The 17,531-nt window shown below is 41.2% G+C and overlaps 1 protein-coding gene across 7 annotated transcripts in view; it reads left to right on the forward strand.

The window, feature by feature from the left end:
- Positions 1-17,531, forward strand: part of ARNT2 (aryl hydrocarbon receptor nuclear translocator 2) — a 196,901-nt gene that overhangs the window by 118,209 nt on the left and 61,161 nt on the right. The gene's annotated exons all lie outside the window — the stretch shown is intronic.

The raw sequence follows: 17,531 nt of genomic DNA on the forward strand, positions 1-17,531 counted from the left end.
ATATCTAAACATAGAAAAGGTGTAATAAAAATATGGTATTGTAATCTTATGGGACCACTGTCATATATGCAGTCTGTTGTTTACCAAAAACAACTGCATAATGACTGCGTGACTGTACATACATGTATATATATATATATATATCTGTTTGATATTTACATATGTGTTTGTGTGTATATATATTTTATATATATATATATATATATATATACACATTAAAAATTTTTTTTCTACTTAGGCCATAATGCACAGAAATGTCAGGATATTGTTTGCCAGAGGCCTCCAGCTGGACTCAAGGATGGCGATCCTAAGAAGCAATGCCTTCCCAGTGTTCAGAGCCTGGACCTCAGCTTTGTAGATCCAGAAAGTCTTGACAGTGTTCTAGAATTTCTCAGAGCCAGGGAGTGTGAAAGAGTTCTCATAAGTGAATGTTTTAACCAGGTGCAATTCAGTAATGTCATGGGGCTCCTTGTCCCTGGCATGGAAGCTCATGTCCAATGTCTCATGAACCCATCAGTTTTGAGTACTTGAGAAACCACATTTGTATTAGAAGATTGTTTGCTGAGAGGAAATTAAGAGTAAAGGGATGTGGACCACTGGAAGGGAGATTTCCGAGAGTGGCCCAGTTCACCGAGCATGTGTGCTGGCTCCAGGGGTGGCAGTTATTGGGCCAGGCTTTCAGGGGTACAAACACAGACCCATCCTTCAGGGATTGCACAGATTGGTGGGGAGATCAGTGCATGCACAGGTGACTATGGGGAGTGTGGTCAGGGCAGGCAGCCTTGTGGGGGCAGAGGAAGGGTCCCTAACCTGCGTGGGGTTAGGACAGGGTTCCTGGAGGAAGCCCATAATACCGCAGGATTGGTACTGACAACTTCTATGCCATTCCAAGGTGACCGTCTCATTCTTCTTGATGCTTTCTTCACTTGAGTTAATCATTCTAATTATACCAGGCAAATTTCTCTTCCTGCTTCTAGTCTCAAAGTGGTCTTCTTCTTACCACTTTATTTGAGCTCCAGCCCCCTGATATCACATGGTAAATGCCTTGATCATGGAAAGACTCACTTTTAGTGTCCTTATGGATGGGAGTAAGAAAGGAGGCTGAGGCCCAAGGTGCGGACAGGTGACTGCATCCAGAGAGTCTGCAAAGAGGATTCAGGATAAGCTTTTCTGAGGTTGCATGCAGGTCTGTGACTGTGAGTGTGAGTATACAGGGTAGCAGAGCAGTGGGACTATTATGCATTAAGTCTTCAACGATGGCCCTTGAAACTTTGCTGCATGAGAAATGATTGAAGGAGCCAGGGGTGTTTATCTTGGAGAAAGTGAGACATGATTTCTGTCTTCAAGTATTTGAGGGGGTGTCATATGAAGGAGGAATTAATCTCACTTAGGATAGTTCCAGAAGGCACAATTTGGATGAAAAAGGAAAAGTTACCAGAAGGCAGAGTTTAACTTAACAGGGAGAAATGAGCAAAGGCAATGAACAGGGTGCTAAAAAATGTGTATATAGAGACACTAAACATATGGAAAAAGTTAGCCTCACTATTAATCAGAACTGCAAAGTAAAACAATTTGTTACCATCTCTTACCTATCAAAAGGCAAAAAATAGAAAAGACAAAATACACAATGTTGGTAAAGTTAAAAAAAATGGACACTTTATGTACTGCTGGTGAAAAAATAGGTTAGTACAAACCTTTTGTAGAATAACCTGGCAGTGTGTATTAAATATCTTAAAATGTGCACCTCTTGAGATACAGAAATTATGCTTTTAGGAACTTATTTCAAGGAATTAATCAGAGATGTGTGCATGTGTGTTCAAGCATTAATAATAATTGTGAAAACCTCAAATTAATCTACATTTCAATGGTAAAGAATTGGTTAAAAATAGCATGGAACATCTACATGATAAAATACTGGACAATAATTAAACAGGCATGCTTTTAGAGGCTATTTAAGAACAAAGTGCTGGCCGGGCGCAGTGGCTCACACCTGTAATCCTAGCACTTTGGGAGGCCGAGGCGGGCGATTCATGAGGTCAGCAGATCGAGACCATCCTGGCCAACATGGTGAAACCCTGTCTCTACTAAAAATACAAAAATTAGCTGGGCGTGGTGGCGGGCGCCTGTAGTCCCAGCTACTCGGGAGGCTGAGGCAGGAGAATGGCATGAACCTGGGAGGCAGAGCTTGCAGTGAGCAGAGATTGCGCCATTGCACTCCAGCCTGGGCGACAGAGCCAGACTCTGTCTCAAAAAAAAAAAAAAAAAAAGAACAAAGTGCTAAGAAGTATTAAAAAGAAAAACAGGCTATAAAACATGCACTTCATGATCCCAATTTTATTTTTAAATTATAAGTGAATCAAGTGTATCTATGCATTGAAAAATGATACAGAGAATATTAATCACTGTTATCTCTGTATAGTAGATTGTTGGCTACTTTTTCTTTTCTATTCATTTCTGTATTTTCCAAATTTTTGCATGACTTTAATAATAAAAGAAAATGTCATTTTTGTAAAATCAATCTAAATTTTCTAAAGAGGCATTCCAGACAATTGGATTGAGTGGTCTGCACTGGATTTAGAAGTTGTATATTTTTGTTTGTTTGTTTTTATATTTAGTTGGTCATGTTTCTGTCAAGATAGAGGTTCTGGAAAACAACACCATCTCCATACATGATGATAATAGCACGCTTACAGGATACCTAGCTATGCCACCTTGTTCTGTGGCTGTTAATACTCTGTTTCTTGATTGTAACTACATTCTTAGCACATATAACACTATTTTGTGCTTACTGTTTAGATCCCTCAAGAGCAAGAGGCATGCTTTGTTCATCATCTCATTCCAGTGCATAGCTCAGACCTGACAGATAGTATGTATTTCATGAAGACTGGTTGGATGGATGGACAAAAGGAAGGAAGGAAGGAAGGGGAGGATGGATGGAGGGAGGGAGGGGGATAAAAGGGAATTTTTTGCCTAGACAAAGAAATCACTCACTTTGAGGGATGGGTATGTGAAATAATTTCTTGCCAGGATTTCCAAACAAGTTTATAGAATCTGCTTTCCCAGAAATCTTTTAAGATGGTAGAGGCAATCATCTAGCTTAGATGAGTTAGCTGAAATGAGGTCATGGCACTCTTACCCTATTACAAGGTCATAGAATTAGAGCACTGAAGCAGCAACTCCCTCAATGATTGGATGATGCCTTGTAAGTGTTCATGGGGAATGCTGCCCTTGCTTGCTCATGAGTTCAAGTTCCCTAATTACCAACAATAACTTGGTTAGGAAGTATGAAGATTCTTGAGCAGCAAAGTTGCTAAAAGTATCTAAAGGCAACCTTGAAAAATCTTTAAAGGTGGGCAGCAGAGGTAGACTTTGTGGAGTGAACAAGGGTTATTTGACAAACCACTTGGAACATGTCTGCTTATACCTGAGAGGGTTAGTTGTACACTCATTGTTCTTTCTCCTCCCTGCCGACTCCCTGTTAAATGTAAATCTCACAGTGTATTCTCATACATTCCAGAAGCCCTTTCTGTTACACAGTGGCCTTCTCAATTAGCCTCACCAGGCTTTATACTGAATAGGTTTCATTTAAAACATTTGGGATATGACTGAAAGAAAAGAAAGCGTTCTAAAGTCAATCAGCTCCCTTGTCTAATGCTTCAGGTGTTCATTCTGTCAGAAATCACTCATGATGGGCTGCGTTTTCCATTTTGTGGGGTGCGTTCAGAGTCCAAAGGACACTTTGAAAACCTGAAGATGTGAATTGCCTCTACCCCATTGTTATCACCCAGCACCTTGAATTTCATGGACTAACATTCAGCTTTGAGCCAAATGTCTTTTCTACAACAAATCTTCCTTTCTAGTAACCATCATCCGACCTGCCTGGTTCCTCACCTAACAATCCATGGAAAATGCCAGGTTAACTGGCAGTGTGTCTGCACAGCAGAGCCAAGGTCTGACCCTGGCAGCTTGACCCAGAGCAGGTGAACTCCCACCAGGACCATCTGGGTCAGGAGGAGGTTCGGGTGTTGGCTCCCTTGTGTGCTTTCTTAGTGGTGAAATGATGCCTGTCCTCACTTTGCTGCTAGACTTTCAGTAAGCCTTGGCCACAGCATGCCAGAGGCCTGAGGTTATTTTGGGGTTTTGGCTAGAATCTGCTATGGTCAGGCCAGTGCTGTCACTTCACCAGACAGCTCAGTTTTGCCATGAGCTCATCTACAAGAACCTTGCACTTCTTGCAGTTTGCTTGTTGATCACTGTGTTTGTTTTCCCTTCACTTGGAAATTTCCAAAAGCTGCTTGTCTGTATCGAGGCCACCAACTCACAAGGCATTGGCTGGACCCCTGCTTTCTCCAGCCCCCAGCCATCCCACCCTGCCCATGTGGCATGAGTACATCAGGTCTCTGCCTACTGCTCAGGACCTCACCAGGCATCAAAGCCATGATGACCTTAGCTGATGAGATGGAGAATGATGATTGGCAAAGTCTTCTGGCCTCTTTGTTCTCAGGCAGGGCAAAGCCACTCTTCCATTTTGTTCCATAAATACTTTCTGAGCTCTTGCCACAGGCCAGCCACTTTGCTAGGTCGTGGGGATCCTAAGGTGAGTCTGACACAGTTCCTGTTCTTAAGGAGCTCACCTCCAGTGGAGGAGACAGGTAGGCCTGCGGATCATTGCAAAGCCACAGGTCAAGGGTCATAACCGAGACACGTGTAGGGGAAACATGCATGTAGGAGAGAAATGCCATTAATTGGGAGTACCAAGACTGGCTTTTCCTTGCTACACACTGTGGCCAAGCCCTACTGAAAGCTTAGCAGGCAAAGAGAGAGTAACATTTGAGCTGAAACATAAGCACAAAGGAGATGTGGGAATTGGCTGGTTGAAAAAATGCATTACAAGCATGGGAAATAGTGTGGACAAGGACAAGGGAGATGTAATGATGATTCCAGTTTTCATTTGCAAATGATCACTATGTGCCTGCCTCAGTGAAAAATCATTTCCATGCATTGTGCTATTTTAATTTTCACAACAACCCTAATGAGGTACAGTCACTCTTACCATCTCCATGAGGATTGGAATAGTGAAGAAATCAGCCCAGTTTGCACTGCTGGTAACTGATAAGGTTGGGTTGCAAAACTAGGCTTTTTGATGCCCTTACCATAATTTTCTGCTTTCTCAGAGTGGGAGAGAGACACTGTGTTGAGAACCACATGTAATTCACTATGGCTGCTAGGGAAGATGGCTGGACAGGGAGATAGCATCAGATCTTGGGGAGGGGGCCTTGTGTGCTAAGCCTGAGAGTTTGTACCCTTCCCTACATTCCTGGGAGTTTGTACCCTTCCCTACACTGAAGGTTTTAAATTATTCTTCTGGAAGTTGGATTGAAGGGAGAGGAGGGACAGGAATAGGCCTGAAAGCAAAGGGACCATAAAGAGGAGTATTTATGCAATAACCCATGGAGAAGCTGTGAGGCCGAACTAGGGCAGCAGCCGCGCACATGGGGAGGGGTGTGAAGAGTTTATGAGAGCTGGGAGATGTGTGATGACTGGGATGAAGTAGGCCACAGGCGGGGGTGGCAAGGACCACAGCTGGCGGGTGGGGACGCTAGGATCCACACTCAGGGAGGCTGACTCCAGAGTCTGAATGCTTAAGCATTACCCTTGCTGCCTCCTTCACTCTGCCAATGGAGCTGAAAGTCATCTGAGGCTTTGCATCCAGAATTTAGATTTTAGATATTTGACCATTATCTATCTATCTATCTATCTATCTATCTATCTATCATCTATCTATCTATCTATCCATCATCTATCTACCTATCTGTCATCTACTGACATCTATCTATCCATCTAACTATCTATCTACTATGGTGTGGTTTGTTTGCGCACCCCCCGCCCCACAACCTCATGTTGAAATTGGACCCTCAATGTTGGAAGTGGTGTCTAGTGGGAGGTGTTTGGGTCATGGGAGTGGACCTCTCATGAATATATTAATACCCTCCCTGGTGGTGGGGGATCTGTGAGTTCTCATTCTTGTTAGATCCCAGGAGAGTTGGTTGTTAAAAAACCTGTTGTCTCCCCACTCTCTCACTATGTGATCTCTGCACATGCTGGCTCCCCTTCACCTTCCACCAGAGTAGAAGCACCCTGAGACCTTCACCAGGAGCAGGTGCTTTTTATACATCCTGCAGAACCGTGAGCCAAATCAAACCTATTTTCTTTATAAATTACCCAGCCTCTGTTATTCCTTTATAGCAAGACAAAACAGGCTAAGACACAAATCTCTTTCAAGAAACAGGTTTGCCATTTCCAACAAATTCCTTGGCCACATTACCTACAGTTAGTCTGACACCAAGTTGGTTTCACTGGTTTCATTGCTTACCCCTGGTTTTATCTACACCATGCCCCCTCCATTGTTTTATTCTATTTTATTTGTGCCAGGATGATTTTTAAAATAATTTCTTACAAGACAGGTGAGCAGGTGCTTCATTTCATGACTTCTTGCAAGGTTGAGAAGTTCTTCCTGTTGCTCTCGAATTCTTGGTCATAGGGTTTCTTCTTGGTCCCTCCACCTGTTCTTGCCATTGCTAGCCTGCCCTGGTTGCCATTGCTGATTTACATTTCTCCCTATTTCAGACTTGAGTCACTTCTGTTGTAAGTTTTGGAGGGACGGGTAGTTACTCAAGTGGTATCACTTCACTCTGTTGAGCTGAAAGCACCTGGTATACTTCAAAGCTTTGCATTGCATAATGGGGGATCCATTTCTTTAGGGTCACCAGCAGAAACCCTGAAATGCAAAGTACCTACAGATCAGCATTAGCTTTGTAGAGAAGTCTGAGACCAGCTTTTATTTTTTTTTTTCTAGATAGCCTGTTTTTCTTTTCTTTTCTTTTTTTTCATTATGACCTTTCTAGGTTGTTTTTTCCTTTTCCTTAGAGTTCAGAATTTTCACTCAAGTGAATGTAGTATAGGTCAGTTTTCCTTCATTTTCATTATTGCCCGGTGGGCTGTTTTGGTTTGCAGACTCAAGTCTTTCTTCACGATAGGAGAATTTATCTATGGTTTTTCAGAGTTGCTGCTGCTTCTCAGTTGCTCTCTTCACTTTAGGATGTTCTGTATTGATTTTTCAAATCTGCTTTCCCTGCCACTTAGATTTTTGCTCATCATATTAATTTCCTTATCCTTTGCTCCAAAATCTTGGAGAATTTCTCAATCCAAATCTTCTATTCATGGTTACTGTTTAATTTTCTTAAAAATTTGACAAGTACACATTTCATCTGAACTCCATCTTTGCTGAATTAAGGTTGTGCCTTGCGCATAAATATTATGTCCTCTTATGTCACACTGAGTAGTTGAATTTAGGCTTTTTCCTCTTTTCTTTTTATTAAGAAAGTCTCCTTTTCTAGTGGAAACATTGGCTCTAATTCCTTAACTCGGTATCTTCTTTTTCATAGGCTTGTGATTTTTTTTCCATGTGGCTTAACTTCGAGAGGTCACTATGTGGTTGTCCACTTTTGAGAGTTGAGAATAGTTCCATCAATGATCACATGGGTTCCAGAAAGATATTTCAGGCCCTGACACGGGCAGAAGAGGAATGTTTAGCTTTGCTGCAGTTTTACTGTCAGCTGACCAAGGTTCACTTGTCTATACATGAGGACCAAGGCTGACGGTGGGAAGATAACTAAAGTCACAAACACCCCCTGTAGTGACGCAGACATTCTGCCGCCATACTGCTTGCTGGGTCTTACTGGGACGGAGGGATAGAGATCTGCTCTCCCTCACAACATGCTGTGTTCTGTGCTGATCTCAGCCATGGTGGCTGTAAGCTTGTAGGTTGGTCTTGCTGGAGCCTTTTCCTCATATGCAGGGAATTCAGGCTTTGTCGACTCTTCCCTCCACCCATTCTTGCCTGAACCATACATTTCAAAGTTTTCTCGCCATTGCCATCCTTCCCTGGTTGCCAGTGCTGATATATATATTTCTCCCTATCTGAGACTTGAGTCATTTTTGTTGTAAATTGGGGAGGGACGGGTAGTTACTCAAGTGGTATCAGTTCAATCTGTTGAGCCAAAAGCACCTGGTATACTTCAAAGCTTTGCCTTGCAAAGTGGGGGATCCATTTCTTTAGGGTCACCAGCAGAAACCCTGAAATGCAAAGTACCTATTGATAAGTACTCCCCAAAATATCTTCCAAAATTAGTCCCCATAGATACACCATGAATACAAGAATTCCATGCTCAATCCATTTGGGAAACTTGGCAGTCTGTATTCTCCTCCTAGATAATTATACTCCACAGTTGCATATTAAATTCTCTTAGACTTCTACAGTGATGAAATCTCTTTATCTTTGTTTAAACTATGTTTCCCAAATGTGTTTGGCCAAAGAAGCTTTTTTTGCCCAAAACTTACTAATATTCCTCTGAGAATACTTTGGATGCATGCCGTGAACAAGTACCCTTAACTCTGCTCGTAGCAGAAGGTGGTTTTTTCCTTCTGAGTTTTGTGGAATGCAAAAATATGTTTCAATTCACATGTGACAATGTAAGTCCCAGGACAGCCTCCACCCAGTGTTGTTGAAAAACTGTCCAATGTTCCCTGAATGTTTGCACAGGGTTAATGCAATCCCTGGGAAGAAATGAAGAAGCATTTCTGGCTAATGCCGAGTTTCATCCCAAACAGCAGTTTCCAGTTAAATTTCATTTGTGTGTTGTTTATATTACTCAGGATTTACTTAGAGCTGGTATGAGGGAAGAGTATATCCAAGGAGAAGGTAATTTAATGTGGGGCACAATGAGCTTGTGAAACCAATTAGGGAATCATTAAAATCTGTTAAAATAGCTGGAATTATCCTGTTCATATTAAAAATCAGTTTGATAAATGTTGCAATTCCTGCCAGGAAGCTCTCCCTTCTGACATGGCTCCTTCTGGTCCTGGCATCCAGCCTTGGCCATGTGCCCCTCCTGAAAGCAGAGTGTTCTTTTCTCCATTATAACACCAACCACGTGGCATCCTCATCATTTGGTTCTGTTTTCCCCACTAACTGGTGAAATCCTTGAGTAGGAGCTGGATCTCATTCACTGCTAAACTCCTAGTCCGTAGTGGAGTGTCAGATGCTTACCTGGAGTTTGGACTCATTGAATGTCAGAGCCAAAGAGAACCTGGGGCATGATCAGTCCAGCCTGCCATTCTTATAGATGGAGAACCTGAAGCTCCGTGAGGTTCTGAATCTCAGCTGACCCTAACGTCTCTCAACTCCCCAGCACTTCCCTTCCCTTGACCACAGCCCACACCCCGCAAAGGACTCCTGCAGCAGGACAGAGCTCAGCCACAGAAGAAGCCAGCTCGGCAGTGGGCGGCTCCACCTCTTCTGACTTGTGCTAGGACGGCCTTATCAGCTTCACAGTGAAAACAAGAACTGGATGTGTTCAGCCCCATGTGCCAGGCTAAATGCTTAATGTGTATTTTCTTATCTAATGACCACAGCAACACTATAGAATAGGACCATGGTTATTTCTATTTCACACATAATAACTACTACTATTCCCATTTCCTGAAGCCTTGAGAGGCCAAGTCTTTTGCAGTCAGTACATGGTGGAGTCAGGATGTCTGAGTCAGGACACCTCTTTGGTCACCCCAGAGCTTGAGCCTTTGATGACCCCCAAGCTGCACTGCCCCCAGTCTTCTACCATTGCTTCCATCATTGTTGGTGTCAGCCATGATGACCATTTTCTCTTTAAAGGATCCTTCCTGGAGGCAGTTTTGCTATTCATTGTACCATTGTGAGGCCCTCACAGTGGTAGCCTATGTCCCTGACCTTCAAATAATCTTATCACCACCATCTCAAATATAAAGATTTGTGTCTTCCTATATCAAGAGGAGCTCAGCTGATGTGCTCCGAATAGTCCTCTCCAAAGGACAGATGCATGCTTTGCTCCATGTGCTTGGGCCACAGGTCACTTTCTAAAAGGCCCTGTGAGTGGCCAGCATGCTGTTGGGAGAGAGAGGAAGAAGCACTCAGCCACCCTCTGTAGCAGAAAGTTATTTTATTCTTCTATCAAAAATATTTGCCTTTCATAACTGTCCTACTGTCACTATTCTTATTTAGATGAGCTGATCACCAAAACAGATCCTGATACGTGCTTTCAAGGGAGTATTCACTTGAATCATTTTCACAAATGGAATGAATGGCTTTGAAATTGTTGACCAGTGGGAGACCTTTGAGGTTTTTTGAAAAGGGACTCAAATATGGTCAAGTCTGTGCTTTGACAAGATGAAAGTGGAGATTGGGTAGACAATGGTCAGGGAGAAGCAGGAAGAAGAGGAGATAGTGGTGGGAGTGGACAGTGGAGGTGAGTTTGCAACAAGAAGAGACGTTTGAGCACCAGGAACAGAAGCATTGTGTGGAGGCAGCACCAGGCAGGAGGGACCAGGTCCATGGCCAGGGGCTATTGGAGAAAGGAGCAGCCACTGTTGGGGAGGGGATTGACAGCCAGGGAGGGCCATGGGGGCAGACCAGAGCACAGAGCCCACAAGAGGTAGACAGCCAAGGGCGAGGATGGAATACAGTTCTCAGGTGCTGAGTGGAAGGAACTCGTTTGGGAACTGGTTAACTTGGGAAAGGGGAGCAGGGGCAGGTGGAAACTGATCCTTACAGGGAAGAGTGTGGAGCAGGAAGTGGAAGGACACTGATGGCGGTGAGAGTTGATAGCAGGATAAGGATGCAGGGGCTACTGGAGAAGCCACTGTGATGGATGACGAGTTGGCAAATTTTAAAAGTCATGGAGGAACGGTCAACACAAGCCAGCCTGGGGTGTCCCAGGCAGAAATATGGTAATGGAAAGTTGGTGTAATGGTGTATCCCCAAAACTGGTTGGGAGGCAGATGGACTGCAACATGGCCCTACCTTCAGATGCCCATCCTGCTCTGAGGGGCATTTTCAGCTTCTAGAAGTGAGACATGGGGGAGAAACCAGCCAATGAAGCATGTCATGGTTTCTGTGAATTTTTTACAACTGAAAGTTGAAAATAACAATGAAGTTCCACAGCTAAGGCATGGAAAGGATTTAAGGTTCTAGGTTCCTCTGCCTCCCTTGAGAAATGACCAACTGTGTTCCCATTGAATCCCACTGCTCCTGTGCCAGTGAAGATGAAGCTAACTGAGAAGCACACAGTGGGCAGAAGCCTGGGGGCCTCCTGGCCCACTTCTCTCTTTACTGATGAGGCCCCAAGAGGGACAGTTGTTGTGCCCCCTTATTCCATTTTCCTGATGTCCTCTTTTCACCTCACTGTGTCTTTATTTTTATGGCCCTGTAGCAAACACTGTGTTTACAGATTCTGATTTATTGGAAATGAAGCTCTGTCTTCTAAGTCCAAGTTTGTACAGAAAATACTCATTTGCAACTTCCCCTTTAGGCAAAGGAAGATGCTTGTTCATTTCCATGATTTAGTGGCAGTAAATTTGGAAAGAAATGTTGCAACTCTGCCAAATATTTTAGAATTAAACTCCTACCATCATCAGACATGTTATCTCTCAATTTGATCATTGAGGGGCAGGGTTCTAGAGTCAGAATGGTACACCACACTAGTCTTTCTGGCATTGTTTGAGAATGACATACAATGTGAGAAAATTTCCCAGCTCTGCAAAGCGTAACTTTTTAAGTACCAAAACATCATTGCTTACCTTCTTTTTTTTTGTCTTTTTAAGAAAATGATTACAAAAATGGTTCATGTTCATTAATGAAACTTGAAAGATATAGAAAACCTTGCAAAATAAAGTAAAAATTACTTGTAAACTGAACTTGCTTTTAAATTTTTAAAAGGTTATGAATAGTCCCCCTTCCTACCCTAGTCCAACCCCTAAAAACCAATTGACAATATTCCAGCACTTCTCATTCTAGACTTTTGTATTTAAAAAATAGAGCTCATGTATATTTTATTACATGGTCTTGTTTCTTTTTAGCTTATTTTGGATGTCATAAATACCTTTCCAAATGAATACAGATTTGTATTAATTCATTCTACCTTGTTCCTTTAAATGGCTGCATAATATTCTGCCAACCATTCCCCACTGGGAACATGAATGTTGTTTTCAGTCTGCAGCTCTTGCAAAAGATACTGCAGTGGACGTCCTCGCATTTGAATCTTTATCCATGAATACTGGTATTTCTGAAGATAGCTAAGAAGTGCTATAGGAATGATACATTTAAGTTTTGGTAGTTACCCTGCCGAACAGGATAGGTATACCTTTTTTCCCACACTCCTACTGTACCTGAACCCAGGTTCAGCCATTCTCTACTCAAAAGCCATACAGGAGAGACAAGATTTAGTGGGAGGAAAAGCAGATTTATTCAGAGAGCCAACAAATCAGGAAGATGGTGGATCAGCATCCTAAAGTACCATCTGAAGTCAGTACAAATTTTAGGCTCTTTCTACATTCAGGGCAGGAGGAAGAGGAGGTGGGTAGGATCAAGAGGTAATGGACTACCGCAGACATCTGGGAGCAAGGATCCAATGAGGTTGGGAACTTTTTTGTCCTTGGTCAGGTCACAATGCTCCTACAAATCTTTAACAAAAACATAGTTAGTTTACATATTTCTCCTTTAGTCCCAGAGTTAGTTTTATAAAACACATGATTGCTGTTTTTGCAATCATTATGTCAGTGCTCTAAAATCTTCCTAGCCTACAGGCAGGAATGGGTAAAGGCCTCTTAAACAAAAATGGAGTCAGTTATGTTCATTATTTTGCCGTTTCACTGTTACACTACTAACTCTAGATGTTTTTATTCTTTTGTCAGTTTTGCCAGTCTGATAGTTTGTGGGGGAGAGGAATGACATATTTTAAATTAGATTTTCTTCATTAGTGAAATTGAGCATCTTCCCTGGATATATTTGCTGTCTGTATTTCCTAGTGAATTGCCTGTTCATGCTGTGTGCCCATTTTTCTACTGGGGGATTTTTGCTTTTCTGATTTTCTCCTATGAGGTCTTTAAAACATTATGAAGGTTAGCTGTCTGATTACTGTATGTACTACAAAGATTTCCGTTCAACCTGTCTTTGTCTTTTAATTTTGCTTATGTTGTTTTGCATCACACGGGGTTTTTTTTTTTTGTCTGTTTAAATAAAAGGCCCCGGACATGCTTTCCTCTTTCCCTGTTTACTCAGAGCACTCATTACAAATGCAGAGCTCTCCATTCAGAGATGTCCTCGGGGCTTTTCCAAGTACATAAAGCTTTTCAGCCCATGTCCCTTTGGCGTTTGTTGTTTTGTTTGTTGTTTGTTTTTCAGTTATTTTTATGTCTTTTTATGTAAGAATTCGCTGTCCTACCTCCTGCTGGTAGCTGACACTTCTTGTTTCTCTCTGCATGTCTGCTTTTACACTGACCCAATCCAATCACATCCTTTTATGGTCTAGAAAACCAAACAGCACAACTTGCTGGCATTGAAGCAGCGTGCTTGTCTGGGGTAAATACCCGAGGTTCATTGCCTCATGCTGAGGAAATCAAGGACACAGACACACGTGGAGTGAGGTTAAGAGCAGAGGTTTAACAGGCAAAAGAAAGAGAAAGGAGAACAGTTCTCTCTCCTGCGAGACAGGGGTGCCCAGCAGAGTGCACAGGGTTTTATAGACAGGCTTGAGGAGCCAGGGTCTGATTTACACAAGGCCTGAAGATTGGTTGGACCAGGTGTGATGTTTACATAGCTTGCCAGGAGACTGGCCACCCCACCCTAATCTTTTATTATGCAAATGGGATCTCTGCTTGGCCAGTGCGATGTTGCCTGCCCCTTACTGTGCACCTGGTTGACAAGGAAAGGGGAAGATGGAGCCACCATATTGGACATGTCTAGCCCCCGGGTACCCTTTTCCTATTGACACAGCTGCTGACATTCACCCGTGCAAGCTTCCAGCTTCCTTGTCTATGTCTGCAGCTCAATTTTACAAGCTGTTCTTTGTTAGAAAAGAAAATGATTTGGGAGCTACTTTTCATTAAAGGAAAACCTTACCGAGGACTTCCTTACCCCCACTATCTGCCTAAATAATTTCTTCTTAACTCCTATATCAGCATCATGGGTAAAAGGAAGCAAAACAGGCTGTGAGTCAGGAACCAGCTGACTTTCCTGAGTGAAGCATCTAGGTTTTAATGCTTGGCCTTTGGGGCATCTGTCACGGCTACACAGAGACCTTGTTCCGGTCAGCTGAGATTTGTAAAGGGGTAATTTCCAGATGAATGAAGTGCTTTTGTCGTCATTTATCTTACATGACAGGCTATGGAGGAGCCTCTCCCCTGACCTGACTGCAGGGGTGCTCAAAGCCTCAAGCTGGTGGCCTCAGGGTGATGTTCAGTGTAACTGTGCCAGAGCCATCATTACATGACATTGCCCCTCCCTCCCCCTTAAACCTAGAGCACTCTCATCCACAGCCCAGAGCACTCCTTTCGCAGACTCTGCTGGTCCCACCAAATGTACAAAGGCCAATTCTGATGAGTCCTGCTCCAAGGAACCTTCACCAGTTCTGCCACCAGCTTCCCAGCCACTTGGTTTGTATGGACTTTCTCACTTTCTGCTTTGTATTATGGCCATTTTTGCATCTGTTTGTCTCCCCTGCTTACCTGGCAGTCCAAGAGGACAAGGACCATATTATTTAAACTCCTGAACACAGAGCTTAGAACACAGCAGGAATTTTGGTGAATGGTGACTAAATTCCTCTTGGCATCTCCCAGTTATACCCCCTGCAGTACCTCACCAGAAGGTACCCAGGTTTACCAATATCACTACTTAAAATTTCAACCTAATTATTATTGAGAGAATTTATACAACTTTATATTAAAACACTAAATATTTTTAATGACAAGTAGGTTTGATTTCATGATTTGTTTTGATTAACTGTTTAGGATCTGCTTCTGTAACTAGTGGGAAAATGTCCATGATCAATCCGTGATGCCTGCCATGGATACAGGAGCAGGTTCTCTCAGTTCCTGTGCTGTACGCATGCCATGCCTGACCTGGTAGAGAAAAGGGCAAGAATAAACATATAAAATATTTGTATACCTCCAAAAATTCCTATGTTGAAGTCCCAACCTCCAGTACAGTTACTGGTGGAAGGTACTCGAGTTACCACTGACATCCCTGGCAGGAGGGGTTGCAGGGGGAGCCCTCTCCTGCCCCACTCATACCTGTCTAACTATTTATAACAGTGCTTCAAAATGTGACCATATTTGGAAATAGGGTCTTTTCACATATAGTTAGTTAAGATGAGGTCATACCTACCTATTAGAGTGAGTCCCTAATCCAGTATGACTGATGTCCTTATAAAAGGGGGAATTTGGACACAGACGTGGGACACAAGGAGATGCCATGTGAAGATGAAGGAATATTTATGTTGAGCTAAGTAAATTTGAAACCGAATGTGTTTAATGGAAATGGAAAGGTATATTTATATTGCCAAAAAGAAGAGTTCATAGTAAAACAAGTCATGAAATTTTATAATATTTAAATATATGAAGTAAAACTATTAGACATACAAGAAGAAATTGAATAAACCACCTTTTGCATTATACCTTTAATGTACTTTTTTTCAGATTTTGACAAATGAAGCCATTGAAATGTAAATGAGGATTTAGAGGATTATATAATATAGCCAATCTTGATTCCACATGCATAGATATTCAATGTCAAATTTTAACATTTTAATAATGGATTTTCAAAATTTTAATAAATCTCAAACTTATAGAACTTGGAAAGCCCATTTTTTTTAATCCCAGTGCAATAAATCTAAAAATTCATAACAAAAAGTTACATTTAAAAAAATCAGTTATTTGTACAAAGGAACCTGTCCCAACTAGCTTCTGGTGAAGGATGGAAATCAAAACACTAAATATGGACTATTTTGTAATTAAAACCATGGCCCCACTCCATATCAAGGGGATGTGGCCAAAACAATGTTTAGAGGAAACCTGTGGCTTAAAATGTTTTTATTATTAAATGTGGGAAAACTAAAAATTTTACTTATGAATTATTAACTAATGAAAATAGAAAAAGAATAATAGAATGCCATAGGAAAACTGAGAGGAAGCAATTAATGAAAGAAGTAAAAATAAGAAAAATTAAATTAGAAAACCAAAGTATTATCCAATTGATAAATAATTCTTCATCAAGACTGGCAAAAGAGAAAATCCCTGACAAGTCTATTGTAATTTTAAAAAGAATGAAAATAAATGAATATTAAGAATAAATAAATTTAACAAAGTTTAAAAATTTATGAACAAATAGTGTGCATAACTTAGATTTTTATGCGTCAAAACTTTTCAAAAGAAGGCTAATTCCTGGAAGGAAGGAAGTAACCAAATTTGAATAAAAAAAAATTTTTTTCTTTTGTATTTTTTTAATGCGAAAAGATCAAAGCTAGGCGAAAAATTGAGAAAGCTGACAAAACTGCACCCCAAATGGTTCCAGGCCTTGAAAGCTTTATGGGCAAATTATTTAAACACTTCCAGAGCATGAGAAAAGTTAGAAAGTAGACTGATTTGTGAAGTTAGCACAACTTTGAAACAAAAACCTACAAACTATGAACCCAATTTCATGTGTTAGGATAAAGATACTAAATACAATACTAGCAAATCAAATTAATAGTTATAGAAATACATACTAATGACAAAAATGCTTGGGTGGTTTATCATTAGGAAATCTGCTAATGTAAATAATTCAAGGAAAAAAACTATTGACAAAATATAAGTTTAGGTATTAATTTTTAATGGAGAAATATCTTTGTAAACTAATAACAGAAATATATTTTCTTAACATAGATGAAACACACACTTGAAACCATAATTAATATCTTATGCAGAGTGATTAAATATTAGAAGGGTTCTCAAAAAAGTGAAGAATCTGAGAGGAATGCTCATTGTTATTCAACAATGTTTTGGAATTTCCAAGCCAATAAGTTAAGGAAATAAAATATAATTACTTAAGAGGTAGAAAAGAAAGGGAAGACAGAATTAACATTGTTGGAGATGTCATGATTATCTACATGAAAAACCTAATCCAGTCACTGGAAAATCTATTCAAAGATTGAGTATGAAATGGCCAAAAAATGTATGAACAAAATGCTCAAATGTATGAAAAAAATTATCTTAGTGTCACTAATCCTCAGGGAAATGCAAACCAAAATCACAATGAGGTATTATCTCACCCCATCCAGGATGGCTATTATCAAAAAGACAAAAAATATTAATAATAAATGTTGGCAAGGATGCGGAGAAAAGGAAACTCTTATACGCTGTTGTTGGGAATGTAAATTGGTACAACCACTAAGGAGAACAGTATGAAAGTTCCTCAGAAAACTACAAATAGAACTACCACATGATCCAGCAATCCCACTACTGGGTATTTATCCGAAGGAAAAGAAATCAGTATATCAAAGAGGTATCTATGCCCCCATGTTCATTGCAGCACAATTCACAGCAGCCAAGAGTCCAGTTTTTATGCAGACATATAGCTTTATTTCTCTTGGATGTGACCTAAGAATGGAATTGCTGAGTCATGTGGT

The sequence above is a fragment of the Pan paniscus genome, chromosome 16, assembly GCF_029289425.2.
Source record: "Pan paniscus chromosome 16, NHGRI_mPanPan1-v2.0_pri, whole genome shotgun sequence".
Taxonomy (NCBI): domain Eukaryota; kingdom Metazoa; phylum Chordata; class Mammalia; order Primates; family Hominidae; genus Pan; species Pan paniscus.